The sequence below is a fragment of the Ursus americanus genome, chromosome X (assembly GCF_024610735.1).
Source record: "Ursus americanus isolate L20-20 chromosome X, mUrsAme1.1.p, whole genome shotgun sequence".
Taxonomy (NCBI): domain Eukaryota; kingdom Metazoa; phylum Chordata; class Mammalia; order Carnivora; family Ursidae; genus Ursus; species Ursus americanus.
Window position 1 is genome coordinate 28,168,454 of NC_142164.1, and position 14,669 is coordinate 28,183,122.

The 14,669-nt window shown below is 42.7% G+C and overlaps 1 pseudogene; it reads right to left on the reverse strand.

The window, feature by feature from the left end:
- Window positions 1-3,542: 3,542 nt before the first annotated feature.
- LOC148106851 (small nucleolar RNA U3) lies at window positions 3,543-3,618 on the reverse strand (annotated as a pseudogene).
- Between the last annotated feature and the right edge of the window lie 11,051 nt (window positions 3,619-14,669).

A 14,669-nucleotide genomic window follows, 5' to 3' on the forward strand; every position in this document is an offset into this window, starting at 1 on the left:
CAACTCTTGATCTCGGGGTCATAAGTTCAAGCCAAGGTCATGTTGCACCTAGAACTTATTATATATATATATACATATATATATACATATATATATAGTCTCCAAAATCTGATCACTTTTCACATACCTCCACCACTGTGACCTAGTCAAATCTGCTATCATCTTTCACCTTGACTACCAATCTAGCCTCTTAATTTGCCTTCTGGCTTCCAGTCATGTGCCTGCCCCCATCTTACAGTCTACTTTTTACAGCAGATAGGGTGAACCTTTTAAAACATAAGTCAGGTAGGGGCACCTGAGTGGCTCAGTCAGTTAAGCGTCTGATGCTTGGTTTCAGCTCAGGTCTTGATCTCAGGGTCATGAGTTCCAGCCCTGCCTTGGGCCCCACGCTGGGTGTGGAGCCTGCTTAAAAAATAAATAAATAAAGCATAAATCAGATCATGTAACTCTCCTGCTCAAAACTCCCAGCAGCTTCCCACCTGAGTGATAATAAAATCCAAGGTTATCACCGTGACCTAAAGACCCTACACCATCTGGCTCTCATCCACCCCTCCACTTCATCTTGCTATTCCATAAGAATGCCAAGCATGGTCCCTAGCTTCTCAGAGCATTTTTTCATTGGTCCTCAGATAAACAGAATTAAATTAATCATAGTCCTTGATTAATGACACATTCTCATTATTAATCCAAGTATAGCTCATTTTTAGTTAGTAAGTATCCATGAACCCAATTACCAAATCTAACTACCTGGCCTGCAATCTCATTCCCCTGTCTCTCCCCCACCGCTGGCCCTGGCAAAGACTCCTCATCCTGAATCTGGTGTTCATCATTCTATGGCAATCTATTTAATACAATTCTATTATACATATATATGTGTTTGTGTATATACATACATATATAGATATATCTTTCTTAAAAGTATATATTTTTATTATAATTTGCTTTAACTTTATAAAAAGGTTATTAGGTTCAGAACATAACTTTTCCCCTCAATATTTAATTTTCTAAGATTTATCCATGTATATTTGCATGTTGCTGCAGTTTATTCATTTTGATTATTGTATAATATTTTATCGTGTATATGAATAACACTTCAGGGCCTTTGTACTTTGTTCCCTCTAGAGTGTGCTTCTCTCAAATATCCACATGACTCCCTCCCTCACTTTATCCATGCTATTACTCAAATGCCACCTCCTCAAATGCCATCCTAATACTATCTAAAATAGTTCCCCATTTTACTGCCTCTTTTACCCTTCTTTTGACCATAGCACTTATCACTACTGTGTTGAATATTCTCACTTGGCCTGTCCAGATCCACTCTATCCCTTTCCACCCTGCTCTGAGCCCTGCAACAATAGGCTTCCTTGCCTTCTGGCTTCCCCTTTGGGTTTTGCCTAGGAGAGATACCCTCAAGAGATAGAAGGGTGGGAGAGACTGAAGTTGTGGTATTTATTCCCCAGCTCCCTCCCTACCATGATTTTTTCAGGACCTGCCACATTCCTATCTGGTGAGTCTCTGCTATTGCTGTATTTCTCCAGATTCCAGTTAACTTCTCCCTCCCCTTGCCTCTTAATGCCAAGCTATGGTAATGTCTCCCTATCCCTCTCCCATCCTGGTTGCTTAGTTGTTCCTTGTTACCTCGCTTAATATTGTTCACAATTTCGTAAATACTCTTTCATTAAACTCATCAGCTCTTTTTTTTTTTTAAGATTTTATTTATTTATTTGACAGAGAGAGACAGCCAGCGAGAGAAGGAACACAAGCAGGGGGAGTGGGAGAGGAAGAAGCAGGCTCCTAGTGGAGGAGCCTGATGTGGGGCTCGATCCCAGAATGCCAGGATCACGCCCTGAGCCGAAGGCAGACGCCCAACGACTGTGCCACCCAGGCGCCCCAACTCTTTTTTTTAAAGAGGGCGTGGAGCCCAACATCAGGCTCTAACTCATGACCCTGAAGATCAAGACCTGAGCTGAGATCAAAGAGTCGGATGCTTAACCGACTGAGCCACCCAGGCACCCCTAAACTCATCAATTCTTGTGTTCGAATGTACCATCTATCTTTTGCCAGTATCCTGATTGACAGGACTGCCTTATATTAATATTATTTATCCATATTTGTTTTGTTGATTGTTTCTCACACTAAATTGTAAGCTCCAAGAGGGAGGGACTTCGTCTAATTCCCTGCTGTGTTCCCAAAGCCTAGAATAGTGCTGAATTCATGATAGGCAGGCAAAAAGTATTTGTTAAATGAATTATGAACACATACAATAATACATTTAAAATACTTACACACAAAAAATTGCTGGTGCATACCGCTTTCAAAACAATGCTATTATTTCTTTAAGCTACATACCTAATACAATTACAAGGTTGAAGTTTAAGTGGATTTTTAATTTAATAGATATTACCAAATTTCCTCCATTCTCCAGGGAGAAATGGTTGCCTCTAGGACTGGAGTGGGGGAAAATATAAGATGAGCCTGGGGTGTCTGAAATTTTTCAAATTTTCAAAAACTGAACAAACACGCAGACAAAAACAAAACAAAACAACCCTGCAATGACAGGGGTATGTCAAAGGGATGTGGGAACTAACTGAAAGCTCCCAATAGCCAAAGTAGGCTGCCCTCATCTTCCCATTATCAAACTGAACTTACAACCATCTACCCCATCCCACTCTGTTTAACTTTTCACATTCTTACAGCAATGGAAGAGCTATCCCTCCTTCTGAGAGTGATCTCTCCACGTGTCTTTTGAATTATGCACCTTTCTGCTTTCTCAGAAATCTTACCTTATCAATTATCCCTTTTCTCTCTCGACTTTTCAGCCTCCCTCCCTCCTATTCTCTCTCCCCCTCCTCCCTCGCTCTCTTGTCTAATTCCCCTCTCCCTGAATCTGGAGTGATCTTAGTGACTTGCTCAACCAAAAGAATGCAGCAGAAGTGATGTTCCGGGATTTATAAGGCTAGGTCATAAGAAGTCTTGCAGCTTCTACCGCCACCTCTTAAAACACTCACCCTTGTACTCTTGAGGCATCAGGGAAACAAGTCTGCCTACTCAGAGTCTGCCATTCTGTGAGAAAGCTCAAGCTAACCGTGTGGAGGCTGTCTAGAGAGAAAGATGCCAATCTGTCCCCAAATATTCTAGTTCCTAGCTATTGAAGTCACCCCAGCTGAGGCCCCAGACATCAGTAAGCGGAAATGAACTGTCCCTGATGTCCCTTGTCTGAATTCTCGATGCAAATAATCATGGGATATAATAATAACTAAATTTTTGTTTTAAGCCACTAAATTTTGGGATTGTGTGTTATGCAGAAATGAATAATGGGAGCAGTCAAAAATGACCTTCATGTCGCTTAATGTAATGGATACGTTTTCATCCTCATTTATTTGTCCTGTGGGCAGCTCTTGTCACAGGTAACCATTCTCTCTCTTTTTTTTTAATTGAAGTATAATTGACACCCCAAAGCCTGTTGGTTTCAGGTGTATGTCATAGTGATTCTATATTTGTATACATTATGAAACAATCCCCACAATAAGTCTAGTTACTATCTGTCACCATACAAAGTTCTTTTAATATTATTGGCTTGTAACAAACTATAGAAATGATCTCTGAAAGTATAGTCTTTATTTTTGACTATATTCTCTATGCTATACTTTACATCCCCGTGACTTATTTATTTTATAATTGGAAGTTTATACCTCTTAATCCCCTTCCCTAATTTTGCCCATCCCCCAGCCCCTCCCCTCTTTGGTAACAACAGTTTGTTTCTGATATCTATGAGTCTGTTTCTGTTTTGTTTTGTAGAACCCATATAGAAGTGATATCATATGGTATTGTCTTTCTCTGTCCGACTTATTTCACTCAGCATAATACCTTCTAGGTCCATCCATGTTGTCACAAACGGCAAGATCTCATTCTTTTTTATGGCTGAGTATTATCCAGTGTGTGTGTGTGTGTGTGTGTGTGTGTGTGTGTGTGTCACATCTTCTTTATCCTTTCATCTATCAGTGGACACTTAGGTTGTTTCCACATCTTGGCTGTTGTAAATAATGCCACAACAGGGGCACCTGGCTGGCTCAGTCAGTGGAGCATGCGATCCTTGATCTCGGGGTTGTGGATTTGAGCCCCACATTGGGTGTAGAGATTACTTAATAAAATCTTTTAAAAAAATAACACCACAATGAACATGGAGTGCATATATCTCTTCAAATTGGTGTTTTTGTTTTTCTTTGGGTAAATACTCAGAAATGGAATTGGCTGGATCTTATGGTAGTTCTATTTTTAATTTTTTGAGGGACCTCCACACTGCCATTCCCCTTTTTTGAAATATTCCCTTTCCTTGGTTTCTCTGACACATCACTCTCCCCGCTTTTCTCATCCCTTTTTGGTTCCTCCTTATCCTCCTTTTTTCAACCACTAAATGCTAGCATTCAACTCAGTTTAGCCCCTCTTCTCACTTTAAAATCTCATCCAGGGTAAGATTTAAAATCTTCAAATTTAAAAACCTTAAAATTTAAAAACTTTAAAATCATACCTGGGTGGCTCAGTTGGTTGGGCATCTGACTCTTGATTTTGGCTCAGGTCATGATCTCAGGGTTGTGGGATCAAGCCCCACAGCCAGCTCTGTGCTGAGTATGCAGCCCGCTTAAGATTCTCTTTCTCTCCCTTTCCCTCTGCCCCCCACTAAAAAATAATTAAGGGCGTCTAAGTGGCTCAGTTGGTTAAACTGCCTTGGGCTCAGGTCATAATCTCGGGGTCCTGGGATCGAGTCCCAAATCGTGCTCCCTGCTAAGCGGGGAGGCTGCTTTTCCCTCTCCCTCTGCCGCTCCCCTTGCTTGTACTCTCTCTCTGTGGCAAACAAATAAATAAATAAAATAATTTTAAAAATAAAAATAAAATCTCATCCCGATCTGGGGCGTCGATTACCAGCTGTTCACATATCTCATAAATTTGTATCTCCAGCTTTTCTCTGAGCTCCAAACATTTTTCATCCAAGTGCTTACTGTACTACGTCTCCTCTTGGATGTCTCAAAAGCACCTTAAATTCAACATATTCAAAACCAAACTCTTCTCTTCCTCCTCCGCCTAAAAACCAAGAGCAATAACCTGGTCCTCTTGCAGTGTTCCCTATCTCAGGGAATGGCACCGTCATCCATCCATTTGCAAAAGCCAGAAACCAGGGAGTCATCCTTGCCATGTTCCCCCCTCTCTGATTTTCATGCACAACCCATTCTGAAGCCCTATCAATTGGGCCTACTTAAGCATCTCTTAAAGCTCTCTTCTCTCTCGATGTCTACCACTCTCCCTGCCACTAAGATATCTTCTTTTCTCACCAGACACGTGGTTGTAGCTAGCCTTCTAATTGAGCTCCCTGCTTTGATGTTTGCCCCTCATCCAATACCTTTTACAGCCAAAATAGTCTTTTTCACTTTTAATCTTTTCAATAATCACTACTGTGCTTAGGATAAAGGCACATATCACTACCATAGTCTCTGAGGCCCTGCACAGCCTGGCCCATATCTAGCTCATCGGTGCCATTTTTTAAAAAGATTCTATTTATTTGAGAAGAGAGAGAGAGATTGAGAGCACAAGCAGGCAGAGCAGCAGGCAGAGGGAGAGGGAGAAGCAGGCTTCCTGATAAGCCCCCGACATGGGGCTCGATCCCAGAACCCTGGGATCATGACCTGAGCCGAAGGCAGACGCTTCACCAACTGAGCCACCCGGGTGCCTCTCATCAGCGTCATTTTATAAAATTCTCCACTTGCTGACTGAGTTACAGCTGTACCAGCTCTCTTTTGTCCCTCATATGCATTAAGCTTCCTCCTGCCATAGGGCCTTTGCACGTGCCTTTCCCTCTGCTTGGAATGCCTTTTTCTCCCCCCTCATCCAGTTAATACCCATGCACTTTACAGATCTCTGGGGAGGTTTCGCTTGCTCAGGGACGCTTCCCTGACCTCACATACCTCTGTGTGCCTCTCCTACAGAGCACTCATCACAGTTGTAATTTTACATGTATTTGAATGAATATTTGAGTTCTGTTTGACTAGACTGTAAGCTTCACTGGCAGACACCAAGGTCGTTCTGCTTGCTGCTGTGCTGACACATGATAGCTGCTAAATATATATTTTTCGAGGAAAGTAGGGGAAAAGGTAGGAAAGGGATAAGGATAGAAGAAGGGAGGGAGGAAAGGGAGAGCAAGAGAGGGGACTCTCCCCCATGATCGGTTATTTGTAAATTTTCATTCTCCTTGTATTTCTAACACACTTTGCTTTGTATATCTTTAATTCATTTGTTATATGCATTAAGGTCCATAATTGTCACATGTTCTTGGTGGAGTGTACATATGTTTTTAAAGATTTTATTTTTAAGGAATCTTTACACCCAACGTGGGGCTTGAACTTACAACCCTGAGATCAAGAGTCGCATGCTGCACTGACTGAACCAGCCAGGCGCCCTGTGTGTACTTTTTATCAATATTACATATCCCTTCGTCTCTTTTAATACTCTTAGCTCTGAATTATATTTTCCTCTGATTCAAATGGGGCTCTTTTTATGCTAGCCTTTGGACAACTCAAAGTTTTACTATTTCTTTGCTTACTACTATTTCTTATATTCCACAGTATTCCTCTCTTGGGATTCATTTTCCAGTTTTCTGTAATACCTACCTGAGTAATTCACAGAGGTTCTGGATATGTCTGCAACGTGTTCAGAATATGTCTAAAAATTAGAATTTGAAAATTGGAGTTGCATTCCATATATTATTTCTTTTGCTGTTGTTGTGCCATGTATTATTTCACTCCCCCTACCCCTTCACCACTTAGGGTCAATTGTACTATCTATTCATTTTGGTTCTTCTTTCATGTTGTAGATTTTCTCTAAATATTGTTGGTAATCCTTTGTTGGCCATATATGTTAGTGAGTAAGGGACACATCGTTAGCAAAGATAGCTTGCCTGGGTTTCCTGTGCATTTTTGTGTCTCCCAACTGGCCTGTCTTCTGAGCAGGAGGGTTGTATGTGTTGCTTTAAAGTGGGTGGGTATGCAATGTTTATAGCAGCAATGTCCACAATAGCTAAATTGTGGAAGGAGCTGAGATGCCCTTCAACAGATGACTGGATTAAGAAGTTGTGGTCCATATATACAATGGAATATTACTCAGCTATCAGAAAGAACGAGTTCTCAACATTTGCTACAACATGGACAGCACTGGAGGAGATAATGCTAAGTGAAATAAGTCAAGCAGAGAAAGACAACTATCATATGATTTCTCTCATCTATGGAACATAAGAACTAGGATGATCGGTAGGGGAAGAAAGGGATAAAGAAAGGGGGGGTAATCAGAAGGGGGAATGAAACATGAGAGACTATGGACTATGAGAAACAAACTGAGGACTTCAGAGGGGAGGGGGGTGGGGGAATGGGATAGACCAGTGATGGGTGGTAAGGAGGGCACGTATTGCATGGTGCACTGGGTGTTATACACAACTAATGAATCATCGAGCCTTGCATCGGAAACCGGGGATGTACTGTATGGTGACTAACATAATATAATAAAAAATCATTAAAAAAAAAAAATAAATAAAAAATAAATAAATAAATAAAACGTAAAAAAAAATAAATAAAATAAAATAAAGTGGGTGGGTATGGAGACTTCACTTAGTTTTATTTGTAAAATTTATTTATTTTAGTGAGAGAGAGTGCACGTGTGTGCAGGTGGGGGGAGGGGCAGAGGGTGAGGGAGAGAGAGAATCCTCAAGCAGACTTCCCAGTAAGCCCGGAGCCCCACGTGGGGCTGGAAACCAGACGCTGAGATCATGACCTGAGCCAAAATCAAGAGTCAGATGCTTAACTGGCTGAGCCACCCAGGCTCCCTTGGAGGCTTCACTTGAAAGTGGGTGGGTACGGAGGTGATAGAAAAGTTGTTTCCCTTCTTAATCCAGTCATCCGTTGAAGGGCATCTCGGCTCCTTCCACAATTTAGCTATTGTGAACAATGCTGCTGTGAACATTGGGGTGCATATGGCCCTTCTCTTCACTACGTCTGTACCTTTGGGGTAAACACCCAGTAGTGCAATGGCTGGGTCATAGAGTAGCTCAAGAAGCTGTGGTCCATGTATACAATGGAATATTACTCAGCCATCAAAAAGAACGAGTTCTCAACATTTGCAGCAACATGGACAGGACTGGAGAAGATAATGCTAAGTGAAATAAGTCAAGCAGAGAAAGACAATTATCATATGGTTTCTCTCATTTATGGAACATAAGAAGTAGGAAGATCGGTAGGAGAAGAAAGGGAAGAAGGAAGGGGGGGTAAGCAGAAGAGGGAATGAACCATGAGAGACTATGGACCCTGGGAAACAAACTGAGGGCTTCAGAGGGGAGGGGGGTGGGGGATTGGGATAGGCCGGTGATGGGTTGTAAGGAGGGCACATATTGCATGGTGCACTGGGTGTTATACGCAACTAATGAATCATCGAACTTTACATCGGAAACCGGGGATGTACTGTACGGTGACTAACATAATATAATAAAAAAAATTAAAATAAAAAAATAAATAAATAAATTATGTAGGTTGTCAGAAAAGACAAGATAGGCCTTCAACAGAAAAAGTGACATTTAATTTCTCAAGTGTCATTTCTTGAAGTACTATAATCCAATGCTTCTGACCCGATTTCAAATCATTCTCAATTCACTCCCCCACTCTTGTCAATCTCATCACCCTTCATCTACTCTATGCTCTCCTAAGAAGTTTTAAAAATAAAATAAACTATTTCATAATACTCTACAAAAAGTTGAGGACTCTTGAATCTGTAATCATTATAGTATGACTCTTTTTCTGTGGGGTAGGTCTGCATTTGAAACCACTGAACTGCATCAAACTTGGGCCATGTAGTCCCCTTTCTTTGAAAATTGAGTTATACAAACTGAGGGCTTCAGAGGGGAGGGGGTTGGGGGATCGGGATAGGCTGGTGATGGGTATTAAGGAGGGCACGTATTGAATGGTGCACTGGGTGTTATATGCGAGTAATGAATCATGGAACTTTACATCAAAAACTAGGGATGTACTGTCTGGTGACTAACATAATAAAAAATTATTATGAAAAAAAAAAAAGGAAAAGAAAGGCTGCTTCCCTGAATCCCTACAAATTGCCGAAGCAATTTTACTTTGACAGCACAGGACTTGAGTGTATTTCTCTCCTGGCCAGAGGAGCTTCTCTTTTTTTGTTTTTCTATGTATTTTGTGGAAGTCTAGATTATACATACCAAGTTCTGCTCTGGTTTTTTCTAGAATCCTACACTCACACAAGCCAACTTTGGGAAGCAAATAGGTCACTTCAGTGTGAAAGTTTAGGCTCCAACTCTGGAATGAGTAGAGGGATGGAGGGACAGGGCTGGTCACAGAGAGGCTGAGCTGACCCTCCTTTTCTGAATGCAATTCCTTAATTGACTCGAGGGACCCCCCCCACCACTTTTTCTATTCATTCTGAGATTTGATTTTCTCTGGATTTGCTCCAATAGTTTTCTCTTACATGTTTTAGACGGACTCCTCCTCCTCTCTTATCAATATGATTATATCTGATTTCTATCCTCAAGGGATTCGCCACAATTTCTGAACTGCCGATGGTACACTTTCCTTTAATTATACCACTCTTGGTCCTTTTAAAAGATTTGGGGAGGAGAAGATAGGGACGAAGTTACAAGTGCTTAAGGCTGTCCTCTTGATGTAATCCGACCAAAGTAATTTTCTTATGTCAATTTGCCTGAGGCAAGGAGAGTGGCTAGGACTCGCTCTGAGAGGCAAGGGGAAAGGGCCTCTTGAAGCCCTGGTTTCTGATTACTCAGGACTACTAATTAAGGCCTATTAGGGTTTAGAAACCTAGTATCTGCATATCAGTGCTTCTGAGAGAGTCAAGCAGGCTGCTAGCAGTCAGAACCCTCAGAATAGAAAAACTGCAAAAAAAAAAAAGTGCCCCCTCAGGGTAAATTAATTAGAAAATGGCACCCCTTTGGATAGGCCAATTGTAAAAAAGCTTGCCTTTCTCTGCTGTTAGTGGCATTCCTGCATGAGGGCACAAGGCTGGCAGACTACAGGCTCCTCTCACCCTCCTCTCACATACACCTTCAAATGGGCCCCCTTGTGCAGGACATATCCTGCAGAGCCATATACAGCAAATGGTAGCCTCAGCTAATATCAATTACAACACCCAGAGACAAAGCCTCCACCCTCTGGGGCTTCTCCCAATTCTACCTGCCTGCACAGGGCAGAGAGGTCAAGTTCAAGCTCAGAGAGACTTTGCTCAAGTAGGCCTCCTGTGACAGCAACCTCTGCTCCCCACCACCCTCTGCCCCAAGAGACAGGCCTCTGACTTCCCTAAGCCCTTGCAAAGCCAATGTTGTAGAGTAGCCAGAGATCATGCCTCCAACCATCCGGGAACTCTGGTTTTAAAGACTAGGCCCTCTTCCCTGCAGATAGGTCCACCCTCAGTATCAAGAGGAGACGTCTTTAATAAAGATGCAAATGCCACCAACAGCCCTCAGAGACCATCAACCACCACTAGGCCTCTCCAGGAGTTGTCCTCAGGAACCAGGGACAAGGCTTCTACTGACCACGCTAGAGTGCCCCCCCTCTCGCCTGCCGCCACAACCTACCCACTTACTCAACCTGGGTAACTTTCACAAGCAGAACTGGCCATATCGTGAGCATCCAGATCTCTCTCTGGTTCACTTTCAACAAATAATAAACCTCTTTGCTGGGGTAACACATGTGAAGCACTTAGAACAGTGCATGCTGTCCTGTGAGTGCTTCTGCGAGGGCTAGCTAGCTTCATTCAGTTACCTGTCAGCCTGCTTCCCACTTTCACAAGTTATGCTTTCATGTAACATTTACCTCTTAGTTTCACGGAAGGTGGAGTCTATATTCTGGGGTTTTTTTTTTTTTTCCTTACTGTTTTAAGGTGATTTCTGTACTTTGCTCCTTACAAAATTTTTATTTTTTATGTAGTCTTGTCTGTCAATGGATGGCCAAAAGGTACTAGATAAAAGTCAGCAGCTATTCCTTATAAAAATTCTAAGTATAGGGGCGCCTATGTGGCTCAGTCAGTGAAGCGCCTGCCTTTAGCTCAGGTCATGATCCTGGGGTCCCGGGATTGAGCCCCGCGTCAGCAGAGAGCCTGCTTCTCCCTCTCGCTCTGCCCCTCCTCCCGTCTTGTGCTGCCTCTCTCTGTCAAATAAATAAATAAAATCTCGTTAAAAATTCTAAGTAGGGGCGCCTGGGTGGCACAGCGGTTAAGCCTCTGCCTTCGGCTCAGGGCGTGATCCCGGAGTTCTGGGATCGAGCCCCACGTCAGGCTCTTCTGCTATGAGCCTGCTTCTTCCTCTCCCACTCCCCCTGCTTGTATTCCCTCTCTCGCTGGCTGTCTCTCTCTCTGTCGAATAAATAAATAAAATCTTTAAAAAAAAAAATTCTAAGTAAAATAGAATAGACAAGAACTTCCTAAACATAGAAAAGAGTATAAAAAAGTAAGCATCATGACCACGTTATCTCCCATCAAATTCAGGAATAAGGTACAGATGCCCTCTATGGTGTTTTGAAGATTCTAAAATGTAATAAACCAAGAAAATGAAAAAAGTTGTATAGGGGCGCCTGGGTGGCACAGTGGTTAAGCGTCTGCCTTCGGCTCAGGGCGTGATCCCGGCGTTGTGGGATCGAGCCCCACATCAGGCTCCTCTGCTGGGAGCCTGCTTCTTCCTCTCCCACTCCCCCTGCTTGTATTCCCTCTCTCGCTGGCTGTCTCTCTCTCTGTCGAATAAATAAATAAAATCTTTAAAAAAAAAAATTCTAAGTAAAATAGAATAGACAAGAACTTCCTAAACATAGAAAAGAGTATAAAAAAGTAAGCATCATGACCACGTTATCTCCCATCAAATTCAGGAATAAGGTACAGATGCCCTCTATGGTGTTTTGAAGATTCTAAAATGTAATAAACCAAGAAAATGAAAAAAGTTGTATAGGGGCGCCTGGGTGGCACAGTGGTTAAGCGTCTGCCTTCGGCTCAGGGCGTGATCCCGGCGTTGTGGGATCGAGCCCCACATCAGGCTCCTCTGCTGGGAGCCTGCTTCTTCCTCTCCCACTCCCCCTGCTTGTGTTCCCTCTCTCGCTGGCTGTCTCTATCTCTGTCAAATAAATAAATAAAATCTTTAAAAAAAAAAGAAAAAAGTTGTATAAATCTAAAAGGAATAAAGAGAAAAAAGAATAATTATTTATAGATGATAGGATTATATGCATCAAGAATCCACAAAATGCAATTTAAAAACTATTAAAACCAAGAAGTCTGTATAGTGGACATCTGCTGTTTTGGTTTGCCCAGCATTCCTTCTTTTTTTTTCCTTTTTTTTCTTTTTTAAGATTTTATTTATTTATTTGACAGAGAGAGACAGCAAGAGAGGGAACACAAGCAAGGGGAGTGGGAGAGGGGGAAGCAGGCCTCCCGCCGAGCATGGAGCCCGATGTGGGGCTCAATCCTAGGACCCTGGGATCACGACCCGAGTCGAAGGCAGACACCCAACGGCTGAGCCACCCAGGTGCCCCTGCCCAGCATTCTTTCTTCCCTGCTTCTAGTAATAGCACTCCTCTTCCTTTGAGAGCTGTTCCTCCTTCACTGTCCTTTCAATATAGTCCTGGTAATGATAGTACCTTGCCCCATTCACCCTCCACACACATGGCTGTGCACCGAACCCCAGATGGGCTATAATCATAATATCAAACTCTGCTGGACACAGTGATAGCTCCAAGGGGTAGGCATGTGTCCCAGGCCAGAGATATAAGACCTGCCCTGGAATAATCCAGATCAAAGGTAAAGAAGTAGCTTTCTCTTTTCTTTGGATATTAAACTGTAAGGATGTGACCCCAAAGCAGTTGGTATCCATGTCTCTACCAAAAAGTCTTAGAGAATGAGGCAAGACAGAGAAGAGAGAAGCAGAGCAGATGGAGAGATGACTGAGAATCTGGTCATTTAAGTCTCTGGATCCTGATGTGTCTGAGATCTGTCCTGTCCTTCCCAGTTATAGCGGTCAATAAACTCCATTTTCCTTAAGCTTATTCAGCTTGGGTTTCTGTCACTTGCAAACAAGAGTCCTAACTAAATACAAGCAGTATGTAAGATAAATATACTGAATCCCATAGCTTTTGGTTTTTTTCTTTTTTAAGTATTATAAAATAACTAACTCCCTTTTGTTTTATTTTCCAACATTATTATTAAATTTTTCAAACGTACAGAAAAGTTTAAAGAATTTTATAGTGAATACCAATATACCCACCATCTAGATTTTATAATTAGCATTCTATTATTATATTCCAATAGCTTTCTTTGATTTTAACAGTAACAGAAATAGAGACAGGGAAAAAAAAAAACACCTATCCCATTCACAAGAGTAGAAAAAAGTATGTGTGAAACACCAACCGGCACAGAAAAATAAAGCCCCCACAAAATTCTGCTTTGTCTTTTCTTATTCTTTTTTTTAACTTTATTTTTAAGTAATCTCCACACCCAACCTGGGGCTCCAACCCACAACCCCAAGATCAAGAGTTTGGGGCTCCACCGACTGTGCCTGGCCTTGCTCTTTCTAGACAAAGGACCAGGAAAGGAGTGACCGGGCAAGACAGAAAATTTTAGATAGATCTACTCTAGCCAAATGTCATGGAAAAAAACTATGGCTTCACCCTCACCCACATCAGCAATGGGCAGAGTGGGGAGTCTAGACTTCCATCCTTGGCAGGTTATAATGAGGCTCCCATCCCTACCCCATCACCCACTTGCACCACCCCTCGCGCCTCAGGGGAGACCACCTGGGGAGCTTGACGCCCCTTTCCCCCCCCCCCCCACTGGGGTGGTGTTAGAAGAGACCCAGTGGAGAGTCAGGATTTCAGTCACAGTAGGTTTTGCACGGAACCACCTTGGCTGACCTGCAGATGTTCCATAGGTGGTATTATTAAAGACAGAGAAACTTGGGACTTTAAGAATGTAGCAATATCAGAGGGCCGCCTGGGTGGCTCGGTGGCTTAAGAAATTTATCAGTATCAGATACATCGTGAGTTTTCTGTTTTTGCTTTTGGCGCCAACCAGGCCCCTGTTAGCTGAGTGGGGTTTCCCCTGAAGGGATTGGTAAGATCCGCTGTCAATCAATCATCCTTGAAAGCCGTTAAATGAACCGGAAGTTCAGGTTGGGTGGGCAGGACTTAGCTAGAAGAAAGCCCACTCGTTGCTAGCCTGACTAACGGTCATTGGTGGTCAGTTGTCATTCGTATTCGGAGCTGTCCGTTCCAATCATAATAGTTGGAACGCCAGTAACCACAACAAATCCTGTTGGTCCTGAGACGGTGAGTTAAACAGGCCCTTAGAGATCGTGGAAAGCAGAGAAGGTATCCTTTAGGAGCTTACTGGCTGTGGGCCTGCCTTAGAGCCAAGAGGCTCTAAGCCAAGGCTCATCTCTGGCAATTTTCGTTATTCCCAAAGGTTTAAAAGAGGTATGCTGCTATAGAAGTTATAGCCTTTACTCACCAGGCGATATGGAGAAGTTAAGGAAAAGCATGTTAGAGTCGTAGTTACCTGGAGAGAAACTTCTCAGCCGGGTGGTGACCGCGATGGGGCGGGTACTCCCAACAACCTTGGCTCTGTAG